The 13,770-nt window shown below is 36.5% G+C and overlaps 1 pseudogene; it reads left to right on the top strand.

Moving 5' to 3' along the window:
• The first annotated feature begins 7,911 nt into the window (after positions 1–7,911).
• Positions 7,912–13,770, top strand: part of LOC113070447 (rho guanine nucleotide exchange factor 28-like) — a 28,017-nt pseudogene continuing 22,158 nt past the window's right edge.

The following is a 13,770-nucleotide window of genomic DNA, read 5'->3' as shown; positions in this document are numbered from 1 at the left end:
TATTCCTTTAGGATTTGTCCTTTCATTTTCTGACTTTACATACACATCTGTCTATGCATGAGCGAACTACTCTATTTACTCTATTTATAAACTATTTTGTTCATCCCAGTTTCTGCATTTTGTGGACAGCGTCTCTCATAATTGCATTTAACATTCAATATAGAAAACATGAACGAAAAGTTGATCAAAGTCTAACACCATACAAACGGTGCGGTACAGTTTGTGTTTTCAGTTGCTCATTACCTTAGTCTTGTGAAATTGTCTGTTTGCAAATAAGTACAATTGTGTCTTAAAGAGACGTTTTGTGATCATTTACTCATCTTCATGTCAATTCAAACCTGAAACAGTTTTTGTTTGGGTGGACTATACCTTTAAATCACGAACCTTTTAAAAATTTTGGGGGTTTAACATTCATGGATATTTATGATTATTATAATTGTGACAGAGACCAAAAAGAAATGCTTTCTCTAAGCCTAAGGTTTGTGACCTGACTTTCAACTTTTTCAACCTGCTGTTCAATTTTTTTTTTCTCCATTCATTAACTTCCTTAGATTATTACTAAGAAAACATTACACTACTGTTACAGTCTTTTCCACCTTTTTGTAATTATTTACAGCTCTCTCAACCTGAATTTCTAATGAAATGGCTTAAATGACATTTATATGTGTGTATTTGGCAGCCTAGTTTATGGTAAGTCACTTGCAGTATATACAAGCCATACAGTTAAAACCATATTTGCTTGATCAGGGATTCAAACCCATGACCTTTGGCATGAAAACATAATCTAGTTTCTTATCTACAAGTTTTTTTTTTTCTCTCTCTCTCTATAATGCTTTACCAATAGTTTTTTTTTTTTTTTTTAACAAATTGACAGAAGCAATTCTGTTAGAGAAACCTGCGTCACTCCTTGCACGTTTCAAACCTGCACCTTTTTATTACTAACCCAAAACTTTGAGACCGTGTCTACAGGAGTAAATGTTTGAGAGGTGTTGATCACTGGACAGGAGGCTGTTGTGAGTTCTGAAGCCCTTTTCATCGTTTGCTGGCTCAGCTGTATAATCACAGTGTGTGGGGTGAACGAGAGTCGCACAATCCTTCTCTGTGACCTCATTATGAAAGAGGGGCACTATGTGTTAGTTGTGTAAGCTTTTGAAGGTGTGTGTGACTGTGATGGGGATAATGTGTTATTGTAAGGGGATATGTTGAGAGTTATAGCAGACTTGTATAGTGTCGACTCTCAACTCCCAATGCGGCACTGAAGACAAACAGTCTCATTCACTCAGAGCTAAAAGCAATTAGTGTGTGTACGTGTGTTAAATGCTTTCAAGTGTTCTTAGGTATGTGTTTTTTCACTTTCAAAGATGTGATTCTGATCAGTAGGTAGTCTGAACAAATGGTTTATATATGAACCAAAGGCGTGTATTTTTTTTCACACAAAATTACTCTAATGGCAAATTTACTTGTCGTTGCTTTTTGAAAGAAGTCTCTTATGTTCGCTAAAGGCTGTATTTATTGAACAAAGTCAAAAAAATAGGCTCATGGCACTGAGCTTCTTGGATGCGAGTTTACACATGAAGAAACAGACAAACGCTGTAGTCCTTATGGTTTGAGTGTAACAAACTGCTGTAGTGTCTTCGCTTTTGCCATGACTTTATAAATGAAGTGAGTGGGTGTGGACATTATTAACTGGAAGTCATCATGACCGTATTGTATGTGCTCCTTCAGTAGAACTGAGTGGGTTCTGTGTGTGTGTGTGTGTGTTAGCATGGCCCTGTGTGCCAGGGTGTGTCTGGATATTGTTGGCCAGCCCCGAGTCTCACCTGTTGTGCAGAGCCACGAGGAATGTTTAATGAGTCACAGTCAAGGAGAGCAAGTTTCAAATCACTCGGTAAAGGTCACAAGAAAAATAGTCTCAGCCTCAGACGTCACGCCATGGACCGTTGGCTGAACGTCTGATGGCACACAAAAATGGAAACACTTCAGAGTTTCAAAGTCATCTTCGGATTGGTTGAGTTATACCAGATTTCCGTGAGACATGTGTGTCACATTCTTTAACGTTCCACCTGGAAACAAAATGCCATGATGCCAAACCTCACTGAAGAAGAAAGCCGTCGTGTTTACTGCTGTGAAGATGAGCGCTTATCAGGAATCAACTAAACGCTGATCCAACTGAAAGTATGCTAAATATTTATAGTTCGCAGCATAGAATCTTTAAAATATGTCAGAGAGTTTACACACTGGTCTGTTAGTGTGGGACATTTCCAAGCCCTGAACGTGATGCTGAAATTAAATGAAATATGATTGGTTGTTTGACTATGTCGGTCAAATGGGCCTCATGGATGGGCTTTGCCAATGAAAGCTGCCATGGATTCCAGACCTTCAACATTTTTGCAACAAATTTGCATTTGAATGTGGATTTTCTTTTTGACAGCCCTAGTGGAAAGAAAATTACTATGTCTGTGTACCGGGAAACACTGGTTTAGCTAGCAGTCTGGTTGTTCTTAATATTCAGCCTTCTACATTAGGTGGATTCGGAGTGTTATGTGATGGGGGTCATGACTGGCATGACTCCTTCAGAAATTGTAATTTAGCATACGCTCTTTGATGTCTTTGGAAGCTGCAATCTTGTGAGTCATGTTGAGTCCATAGGGGACAATTTGGACAATCCTGTCATGTTATTTCTGTGTTTCTGCTTTGGATATCAGTTGGAATCGCAAGGAGGCATTTCCTCAATGAACACATGATACTCTGTTCTAGTTAAACACTTAACCCTGCAGATGCAAACATTTCAGATTAAAGGAAAATAATTCTTGTGCTGATGTTGACCTAAATAAACCTCTCCTATTTTTGTATGACACATATATAAAAAGATGTTATCAGCATTCAGCACTTGCCTAGCTGATCAAAGACTCTTATGGATCGGCCCCTGTGTGCTAGTGCCTAGCTTTAATGACCTAATATTTGACTAAATATATTGAATGTGACGTCCACTAAGACTTGTTATTATGCTTTGTCTTTGAATCTTGTTTATTTATCCTCTTATTGCTTTAAGCATAACAAACACTTTTTTTTTGTGGTTTACCTTATCAGATGATGGTAATTTCATAATATTAATTAGGTGAAAATCTTTATACTATTTTTACCCTCATTTGGAGCCATTAGTCCAGGTCATTACGCACCTCCCACAAAGATATTCTGAGATATTACATTCTTTGACATTCCTTCTCTGTTTTGTTGGGACAGGATCACCATGATCAAAGAAAATCCAACCGGCCATTATCTCTAATAAGAGGATATTTCAAGAAATACTATTTCAGCTCACTAAGACGATTATGCCTTGCACAGTGTTCATATTCATAGCTAGTCAGCTTGAGCTGTTTGTTTAGGTGGATTGTCTTTTAAAAGTCAGCTACTATCTATAACATATTGGGTGGTTAATGTCAACTAAATATGTATTTTATGTATTATTAATTATCTGAATTAATAATGGCTTAATATTAATGAAAATGAATGGCCCATCACAAGCCTCTAATGTCTATTCTGCAATTTTTTACACACAGAATTACTGGAACACATAAACAGTCAGTCAGAAATAGCATTCACTTAATTCTCATCCCTCATACAACAGTTTAATGCTCATGACAGAGGAGTGATTCTACATTAATCATGAAAATAATAGTAGGTTTACTATGGTTTATAATAATGGTACTTCACATCCATGATGAGTCATGTAATTGACTGAACCGCCAGTAAATATGTCACAATTGATGTGTTTGTTTCTGCTTTTAAATCTTTGGTACATTGTTCAGAAACTAACTCTACTGGTTAGAAATAGGAAACATTTAAACAAAATTGCTCAGACCTTTATCACTTAGAGTTGCACCTATTTCTGAATGCCTAGACTAAAATGGATTTATTCCAAGTCTTTAAAATTGCTATATTTTGTTACATTTAAAGGGATCAAATGATGGAAAGACTGAAGTCTCAAACCCAAAGAGATATTTTTTGTAAGAGTTAAGACTCGTTCACGCCTTCCTTAACTGCCTCATTCAAACACGCCCCCACATGTCTATACCATGATGTGGGAAGATTTGTATAATGTTTAATGTGTGTTTCGTTACAAAAGAGAAATTACTTTGTTTGGCTTTCCAAAAGAGTACTCGACTAGAAATCAGTGGTTAAGTTGTATTTACAACACTGTTCTAGAACAGTTTCAACACACACATTCAGATTTGTGCAGCGCATTTTATGGAGGACTGCTTCCTGATCCAGGGAGACTAGACTACAATGACAGCTGTTCTGACTCAAAGTCTGTAAGTATGTTTACATATTTAAAGGCTTTACCACTGACGATTCAAATGCGAGTTTTAAGGAGTGTAGAGTAGCGCTTGTTGATTGTCGTTTCTCCAATCACAAATGCAGACATGGTTTTATGTTTTAAGCGGTGTGATGCAATGCGTAAAAGGACAGTATAAGTCATATTCAATATTGTCCCCACTGGATGCAACAAATGCCTCGTTTATAATAGGTTTTACTTTTTTTGCCTTGGTGCGCCGGTGCGCTGATACAGCATGACAGTATATTAGGGGGCGTAACATTTACATCACACGCTTGAGGCATTTGGCCAATCACAATGCACTGGATAGCTGGACAGTCAAAGCACATCTTGCTTTTCAGAATGATGAGCTTTGTAAAAATCAACGTGTTTCAGAAAGACAGGGCATAGAGGAGCAACAATTGTGTACAGTATGTGGAAAATAAGTTTTTTTTTTTTTCTTCTTTTTTTTACTGCATAAACACATTTTATTACACTATATACACCAAACAATGTTCTTTTTAGCGACATCATATGACCCCTTTAAATGTTGTGTATCAGTCTAGATGATCTTTCTAAAAAGATTTAAAAAAAAGACATGACACTACTGAAAGCAATGCTTACCTAAACATGCATTTGGACAGGAATCCTGTTTGAACATGAGAACCCATACACACCCTTCTCAAATGGCAGTGGTTAGGTCATCGTTAAGGAAACACACATGCTGTCCATAGGGACCAAATTATTAGCGAGGTGTTTTTCTTCCAGGAACTAGTTTGCAACCAGGTGCTGGAGACAATAACATCCCCTCATTGATCCAAGAAGTAGCTGCAGTAATTCAGCTTCTGCTCTTTTCTTCATTTATAAGCCAGCATGACAAGAAGACTAAACAGGACCAAATATACACTCGCTAACTGCTCCGTTCCATCTGTTGCATACAATATTTGAAATATAATCATGAGCTTTAGTAAATATTGTTGATGAGACTATAGCATAATTTTCTAAATCAGTATTTTTGGCTCGTTTTCTTATAAAGCAGCTGTTTTTCCACTTAAATGTCCAGTTATTCATGTCACTCTTATGATTAATCTTGTCTTTTGTATTTGTCTAGTTTCCAAATAAAACAAGAAAATAATCAATTAACTTTCTTGAATTGTTATTTACTTTACTGGATTATCTAAAAATGGAAAGTACCACACGAGGATTTAAATAGAAACCATTTTTAAACATGACTCATGTTGTGATGTAAGATTTTGGCCACAACAGTACCCATAATGTTTGCAAGCTGAACTCAAGCTGGATCTGTTAGATTAAGGATTTGTGAGTTTTTACTGCTCTGAAACGACAGCAGGACTGTGTGGGAAGAGAGAGGAACGCTGTCAGTCTGCACAACTGATAGACAGGGTGAAGAAAGAAATGAGAGGAGGAGCAGAGAGAATCCCTTGCTCATCATTCATCCCTATGTATACTATACAGAGCCTGAGAAAATAGGAGAGACCTTACCTTTCCCTCATTCACACACCAAACCTGCTCTGTATCCCTCCTCTCTCCCTCCATCAGTATTTCTGCAGGGCCTCTTAAATGAGAGGAAGTGAGGGAGACGTCTGGTGAAGGAAGGCAAACAATCAAACGGGGGCTTTATGTTGAATGGAGGGAGAAAGAGAAAAGTGCCTTGTCACACACATGCCTCCGGCGAGACTGAATTTACTGTTCACCTCCCTCATTTACGGGGTGTTTCTTTGATCCAGGGTCTGTTTAATGAAATCAGAGCATGGAATTATGGGTAAATTTCAATGGACCGTGTGTTGTTAAGCGCGTGTGAATGCCTGCATTGATGATGAATGATTGTGCTTATGGATTTGTTGTTTTTTGTCTGCTTGTGTTGAAATACACAGTGGCCCTGTATTCTTTTAGAATAACTTTCCATGCTTCTGGAAGTATTTTGTTTGAGATTTTTTTTTAGCTCTTTATTTCTTCTCATGCATTTAGCACACTTGTTCTTTTGTTTATTGTATTCATGCCATTCTGTAGTATGGTACGGTATTGGAAATGAATATAAAGATGGTAACACTTCACTATACAGTTCATTTAATAGCATTCAAAACACGTATCATGTCATGTTAAATTCAAATAGCCATATACAGTATTTGTAAAGTTGTTTAAATATTCGTGAACTATTGATCTGTTAAACATCAGGCATATAATATTTGTAATAACAAACTACTTGTAGATATTTACTGGAAAAAATAGAGTTGAGCACCGTATGACCTTATACTTTTGATAATGAGTCCAGCCTCTGATTAATCACCCCTATTACTCTGTTTAAACAATCTAAAAATCAGCAGTTAAGACTCCCAATATGAAATAAACAACATTTTATTAGTTTCCCATATTTGAACTTCACTTGGTACTTTAACTTTGTTTACACTTCCTTTTAGAATCTTATTTCAGAGTAAAATAATTGCTTCACAATCGGGTTCAATACCAGCACAATCAGTTCATTTCCATTTGTCTCTCGTAGTGTCAGTCTGACGGTACTGTTGATCTGCAACATCTGCATCTGAAACCAGAAAGACCCAGCCCAAAGCTCCCTCTCTCTCTCTCTCTCTCTCTCTCTCACTCACTCACTCACTCACTCACTCTTATACACACACACACACACACACACACACACACACACACACGTTTACTTTGCTGTCTAGATGGGGATATAGATGGGGATATTGAATATTGAGACTCCGTTTGTTTTTGTATATACAGCTAGTTATAAATGCTATACCCTAACACTATAACCAACATCCTAGTACTAACCTAAACAGAAAACTTTCTGCATTTTTACAATAATTAAAAGAAAACATCATTTACTTTATTTTCATACAGTTTTTACAAGAAGACTTTCTGGGTGCAAGTTTGTCCCAAGGATATGGTTAAGTAGGTACACCTTTTCACAAAATGTCCAATAGCATTTTGCAGTAACTACTTAAGTTTTCTGTGTTACAATCATGGTTCAGTCTAAGGCCTTAAGAGCTGGGCTGATGTGTGGGTGGGCGGGTTTTTTTTTTTCTTTCTTTCTTTTTTTTTTTTTTTGCTTTAAATTTACATCATGATTTGGCTATGTCCTTTGCTGTGGTATAACCAAATATCCATGCAAATAAGTCTGTAGAAGAGGAGCCCAGTATTATTCAGTGAACAAATGAAAATGGCTGGAGATAATAGAGAACATTTTTATATCCTCCTTATTCATCAAACTCTGCCAAATCAAAGACATTGGTGGTCTGGATTACCCAACTCAACTCTCATATGGTCTCAGTCTTCAGTGTACTTCACCACTGCAGTTCCAAACATCATATTAACAGCATTAGCAAGCTAATATTAACAAAAACAACAAGAATCTCTGTCGTTCTTCTCTCTTTGTCATTATTTCTCTCTGTTTTGGTTCATTTTCATCTTCACTAATGTAAAATTTCATTAAACTTTATTTGCCTGAATAATAAGTTCCATTTTTTTTTTTTTTTTAAGATTTGTCTTGGCTTTAAAAATATATATTTTGGACAAATTCATTCTGGCATATGGTGTGTATCATAATGTGGATGTAATTGTCTTTCTCCCAGGGTCAGGTGGAGGTCTGTGTGAAGCTGCAGGTGTCGCCGGGTGTTCAGGAAGAAGCCGACTACTTTGTGGTCCTTCTGGGCTCGTCCCTACACCATGTAACCAAAGCTCACAGGGCCGAGGATCAAGGCTCAGTTAAATTCACTGTGCCTGGTGAGACACTAAATAAATCACAGAGCGTAATTGATGTCTATAGAGCGATGATTTTCTTTGAATGTGTAAAGGCCTGCAAGATTGATAACTATAACGATAACTATATTGGCTGGAAAAATTATTCCAGTGCTATTGTTGCTCTGTGTTGTTGTTATTATTATAGTTCTGGTGTGGTATTAATTATTTTCGTAGAATTTGAAGGATTATTAAAACTTTGTATAGTTATAGTTACCTTTATGCTCACCGTCCTTTGTGTGAACAGGACTGTAAGGGGATTTCCTGTTTACATGGAAAAGTATAGTTCTGTACAATAGTAGCGCTTGTTTGTATATGTTGAGGTGTAATGAATAAGTGTTTCTATGGAAACAAATAGTCAGAAGGCAACAGATACCTGAAAGAAACAGTTCAGGCCTAAAACATAATGAAATAGAAATATGAGCTTATGTTACCTGATCGTTTTATAAGTGTCAGTAAAAACAAAAATGAGCCAGTGCCTGATTTCTTCCTATAATATAAAGTTCCAGTGTTCATAACATCCTGTTTTTGTATTTTGCCATGTGACCTGAATCAAGACCGTAACACAAGACAATACTGTGATGTACAAATATTACCCTAGTTTTTAGTCTTTCAGACATATTACAAGACTTGTCCATCCTTCAGCAGCCTTTGGTTTAAGATGCTGTGAAACAAAGCTAAAAAACAAAAAACAAAAACAAAAAAACAAACCTGACCCTGGCTGTGAAAACCCAGCTAAAGTCATTTTTTTGTGTTTTACTGTTTTCTACATAAAATCGTTCTTCATAAACATGAAGAACATACTGTGAAAATATAACCTTTATATATTTAATATTGACTGAGTAAGACCATGTCAAAGATTGAAATCCTAGTGAAATTAATGGCCGAAATCAAACTTTTATGCTTGTTATCTCATAATAAGATTTTGAGACTTTAGCCTGGATTTCACAGACAGGGTCAAACATGACCAAATGTAAAAAGTAGACCAAGCATCTGTCGGGGAATGTTGAGGGAAACAAGCAAAATAAAGCAAAAACAGTGCGTTTTACACAACATGATCAAAATGTAGTTCATGATGAGCAGATGGAAGAGGTATCATTTCACATATTTGAACCTTTTTCACCTTTTCTCCATCAAGGCCACGATGTTCCAGAGAAAGTATCTGTGGAGGTCTACTGCTGTTCGAGGGACAGCAGGAGTCCCACCAGCGTCCTCTGCAATTCAGGAGAGCTCTCTCTGGAGTACATACGGGATGAGGCACAAGAGGTGGCAGAGCAGCTCGTGAACCTGACGTCCAGCAGCTATCAGGATATCCTAAGGACATTCTGCCCAGAGAAAATGTTTGCATCTGAGACTAACCATTTAGACCAGACTGGCCAGCCTGTGACTGATGGGGTTTGCGATCCAAAGGAATCATTTCGATTGGGAAGTCTAGCAGAACAGGGGCTCAGTATTTATGAACAGGGGCATTTCAGCCAGAGAGAAGCCTCGGGAACATCAGAGTTTAATCCAGTGGGACAACACAGTGCAGTTGATGAAAAAATCACACAGGCCCTGGCTAACTTGCACTTTCTGGGATGGGACAGCCAAGCTGGACAGGAGAAGCAAGGTCAGTCAGTTTCACTTCGTCTTTACTGCTAACCTTTATTTTATTCCTGTCTACTACACTAGATTCTGAACATTATGTACAAATAGAGTGGGCAAAGTCTTCAAACAAGTTAGTTATCAGAAGAAAGTACACTTCTAAGCACCATACCCCAGGCTGCCATTAAATTCATGTGATTTATGTTTTGGAAACACAGATCACCTTTCTGAAACATTTAGAGCCTCTTGTGATCTTTACAGATGTGCCATTGCCATTTAAGAAACCGCTTGAATGAACTGTATGAATTACATTCTGATTGCATTAGCCATGTGGGTGTATAACTAACTTTTGTTTTGGACAGGTTTAGATGTATGGAGCTCTTCACCATGTTTGTTATGGCTCGTTAGTGGAACACAGGATTCAGTTCAACAGCACTTTAGTTACAACTGAGTAACTCTAAGTAATAGTGTTTTGGGTTCACTTAAAAGCTAGACTTATTAAAGAGAATGAATTTAGGGTCCTGAGCCAATGAATCTGTGCATTTTATATATATGTGTGTGTGTGTGTGTGAGAGAGAGAGAGAGAGAGAGAGAGAGAGGGAGAGAGAGAGAGAATGGCTGACACAAAAATAAAAGATTAAGATAAAATAAAATAAAATAAAAAACATTAGGGATTTTTAATCCACATATTACATTATTATTATTATTTTTTGTGCAATGGGGATTTCCAATTTGAGGAAACACTGTTGCGTCAGAGCAAGTTATCAGGATGAGTGTTAGGAACATGCTGCTCATGTGACAGACAGCCAATATTAACAAACAGCGATATAGACTAAAATAGTGCACAATAATTTATCTAGTCTTGTTGGCCAGAGCACAGTTTCAGCTATAGCTGTTTAACTCCTGGAACTTTTTTCATGGAATATTTTATTTCACATACATGATTTATGTTTCTTTAAAAGCGTTTTAATAGGAGTGTTCAGTTTGAATGATATATTGAAATAATTCATTAAAATATATTTGTGTGTATTTACTTCTTTCCTTTATGTTGGCTTCATTTAATTACAGTAGAATTAGGAGATTTTTCGGAATGAGGAAATCTTACAAAAAATAAATACAATTCCTATTGGTCTTTACATGCATATTGATAATAAGAAAAATGTTCAATGCAGAATATTCTGGAATGAAAACATTAATGCTATATAGGTTCAATATTTTAATATGGACAGTAGATAGATGTTTTGTATAAAAATGTGTGTGTGTGTGTGTGTGTGTGTGTGTGTGTGTGTGTAATACAGTGTAGTGTAGAAGTTGTCATGGTCTGGAGTTCTGTCTAAGTGAGAATGGATACAGTGCTCGTTCCATCATGGCACATTAACTAATTTCTTGAACAGTGAGAATGAAGAGAGATTTAAAGAATGTCTCTAGAGCACACAGGGCCCCTTACATAACACTAACGATTGTTTGCGGTAAATTGCACAGCTGAATTAGCGTTCATTTCATTGCTTTGTCTGAAGAACAGTGTGTCAGCTTTGATTAATGACAGCACTCTTTACCAACATTCTTGTTGTTCTCAGGGAAAGTAACAGCAATTTATCTCTCAAGTGTTACTGCTTCTTTTAAGTGTATAAAAAAACCCTGGACGTTCACTTATTGGATAGGAATATGTTTATCTAATCCTTTAAATTAGTTCCCCTGAAAACTTTTGTTGTTGGCACAGTTTGCTGAGAAAAACCGCTTTAGCATGCTGTACTTTAGAAATTTCACCAACAAAAATCAAGCAGAAGCAATCCTTTATTTCTCAACCAAATAACTGGTTCGGTTTCTGCAACTTCTTGCAAAATATATAAGTGACGTGCTTGCAGAAAACTGAGATCAGTGTGATTTGGCTATGGAAATGTGGCCTTACCTCGCTGACAAATCAAAACAGCAGTTCGACTACCACTATCAACATAAGCAAAGAGTCGTAGACATCTGTTCAATCAATTACTGCGCATGTGTGTGCAGTGTTTTACAAACACACCGGTGTAGTTTAGAGTCCCCTCATTAGTTTGTCTGTCAACACTCAGTAACTTGTGCTCAGTTCCACTGAACCAGGACAAAGAAAATAATCCCACACCTATTCAAGGCTTTATCCACTTGATTCTTTATGTCCTGACCCGCCCTAATTTAATTCATACTAAGATGAATGGATTGTTTATGATGAGTCTACTTGATGAAAATCATTTTAAATTTGTGTTTGCTGAGTATCGTTATAACCTGATGAGCAGGTTCAACACATTCTATATCTGAGGCTCATGCACACTTATGGGAAACACTTATACAATGAAGAGGAAAACAGAAAGGGTGCCATATTCATTGTAGTTTGTAGGCCAGATTGAATAAAAAAAAATCTTTAAATATTCTAAAAGGCTGACTGGATTCCTCCATGGACCATATTCAACCCTTGGGCCCTGTCTTTGACACCCCTTTATTATACACCTCATAGAGACCATGTGCAAAGTGCTTGCTGTAAGTGTTTGTCACCCTACAGCATGTTTATGACCAGATGTGTACCACACAGAGATTAGCTCTCTGTTTGAACTCTAAACCATCAATGTGGATGTCAACAAAGGCATTTCTTTTTTAGACAGCATTATACCTATCAGTCTGCTGCTTGTTTGCACAGAGCACAAAGAACAGATGGGCTCGCATACAAACAACAAAACAACATTTTGTGTGCATTTTAGAACTTTTAGACTTGTATGCCAAATGGGGTTCTGATTTCTTGTAGTTGTGGAGATTTTATTAATATTATTATTTAAATATATAAAAAGTATTAGAAATTGATGTGTGGTTTAATATACTGTATATTCCTCAATACGAACAATATTTATTGATGGTGAAAAAAGATTAATGGACTAAACATGGGGTTGGAATTAAAGAGAACTTTGCCGTGCATCATTGAAAAGCATGACACACTCTCTACAAATTACAATATCATGCTTACACATAGGGGTGGGTGATATAATGCTAGACACTATTAACTGAGAAAGAAAACACATGTGTAACAGTATATTGTATCCAGGCAGCTCTTAAAGTGATAGCAGTCTAATATTCCTGATGTCTTGTCATTCATCATGTTAATCAAACAAAAATAAAAAGAAAGATCACTCACTGCACTCGAGTAAATTGAGTAAATTTGTGACTTTAATAAGAATAAATATCTTTATTTAACACCGTGTAGAATATGCAGTGTTTTAATAAATTCTATTACTTTATACAATGTATGTAGCATATCTCATTGATTTGTTCTACTGTAGTTCTTTTTCTATTAAGGTTATTATTCTTATTTACTCACTGTTTTATTCAGTTAACTTGAGTTTTTTATTTTTTATTCATAAGTTTTAAAATTTAGGCTAGTATTGTTTTTTGTGATATTGATACTGGTGACAAGAATTATGAAATTGCAAAGGTACCAAAATTTTGATATTGTAAATACCTTATTTAAAGCAAAAATAATTATATTGTGATCCATAGTTTTGGTTTTAGGTTTTGATCATATTGCCCACCACTACCAACATTACTTTTATGCTTGTACACTTTATGAACTAATTTTTCAAAAAAAAAAAAAAAAGGAAAGTTAGATTTTTTTCTTCGTGTATATTATTGTATTTGTCAGTGAAATTAAATAAATAGAAAAATTTTGTAAATATAAAAAAAAAATCTACTATAGGAAAAAGTTTCCCAAGTTTGATTATTTATCGTTCTCTTTCTCTTTTAGATCTCCTTTCCGGGGCAACGCCTCTACATGTGGCCATACATATGGGGTTCCCCCACCTCAGTCACTTCCTCTTCCAGGAGTCTGAAGGTCAGAGGATGGTTCCCATAGTTGACAAGGAAGGCCACAGTCCTCTCACGCTGGCTCAGAAGCACGGAGACCCGACGCTCATCAGCGCTCTAACAGAGTGAGTCACTCTGTCCTGCCTGACACAATACACTATAATTAGATTACATGTTAAAATGCTCCTTTAATAACTGGTGTGTCACCTCAGTCATTGATCCAGTGTACAGTAGGGGCTGAGTTTCATGTGTCTTATGACTTTGTTATGACC

Source organism: Carassius auratus, unplaced genomic scaffold (genome assembly GCF_003368295.1).
Source record: "Carassius auratus strain Wakin unplaced genomic scaffold, ASM336829v1 scaf_tig00004255, whole genome shotgun sequence".
In the NCBI taxonomy this organism is placed as follows: domain Eukaryota; kingdom Metazoa; phylum Chordata; class Actinopteri; order Cypriniformes; family Cyprinidae; genus Carassius; species Carassius auratus.
This window is presented reverse-complemented; position numbering and strand designations above follow the sequence as displayed.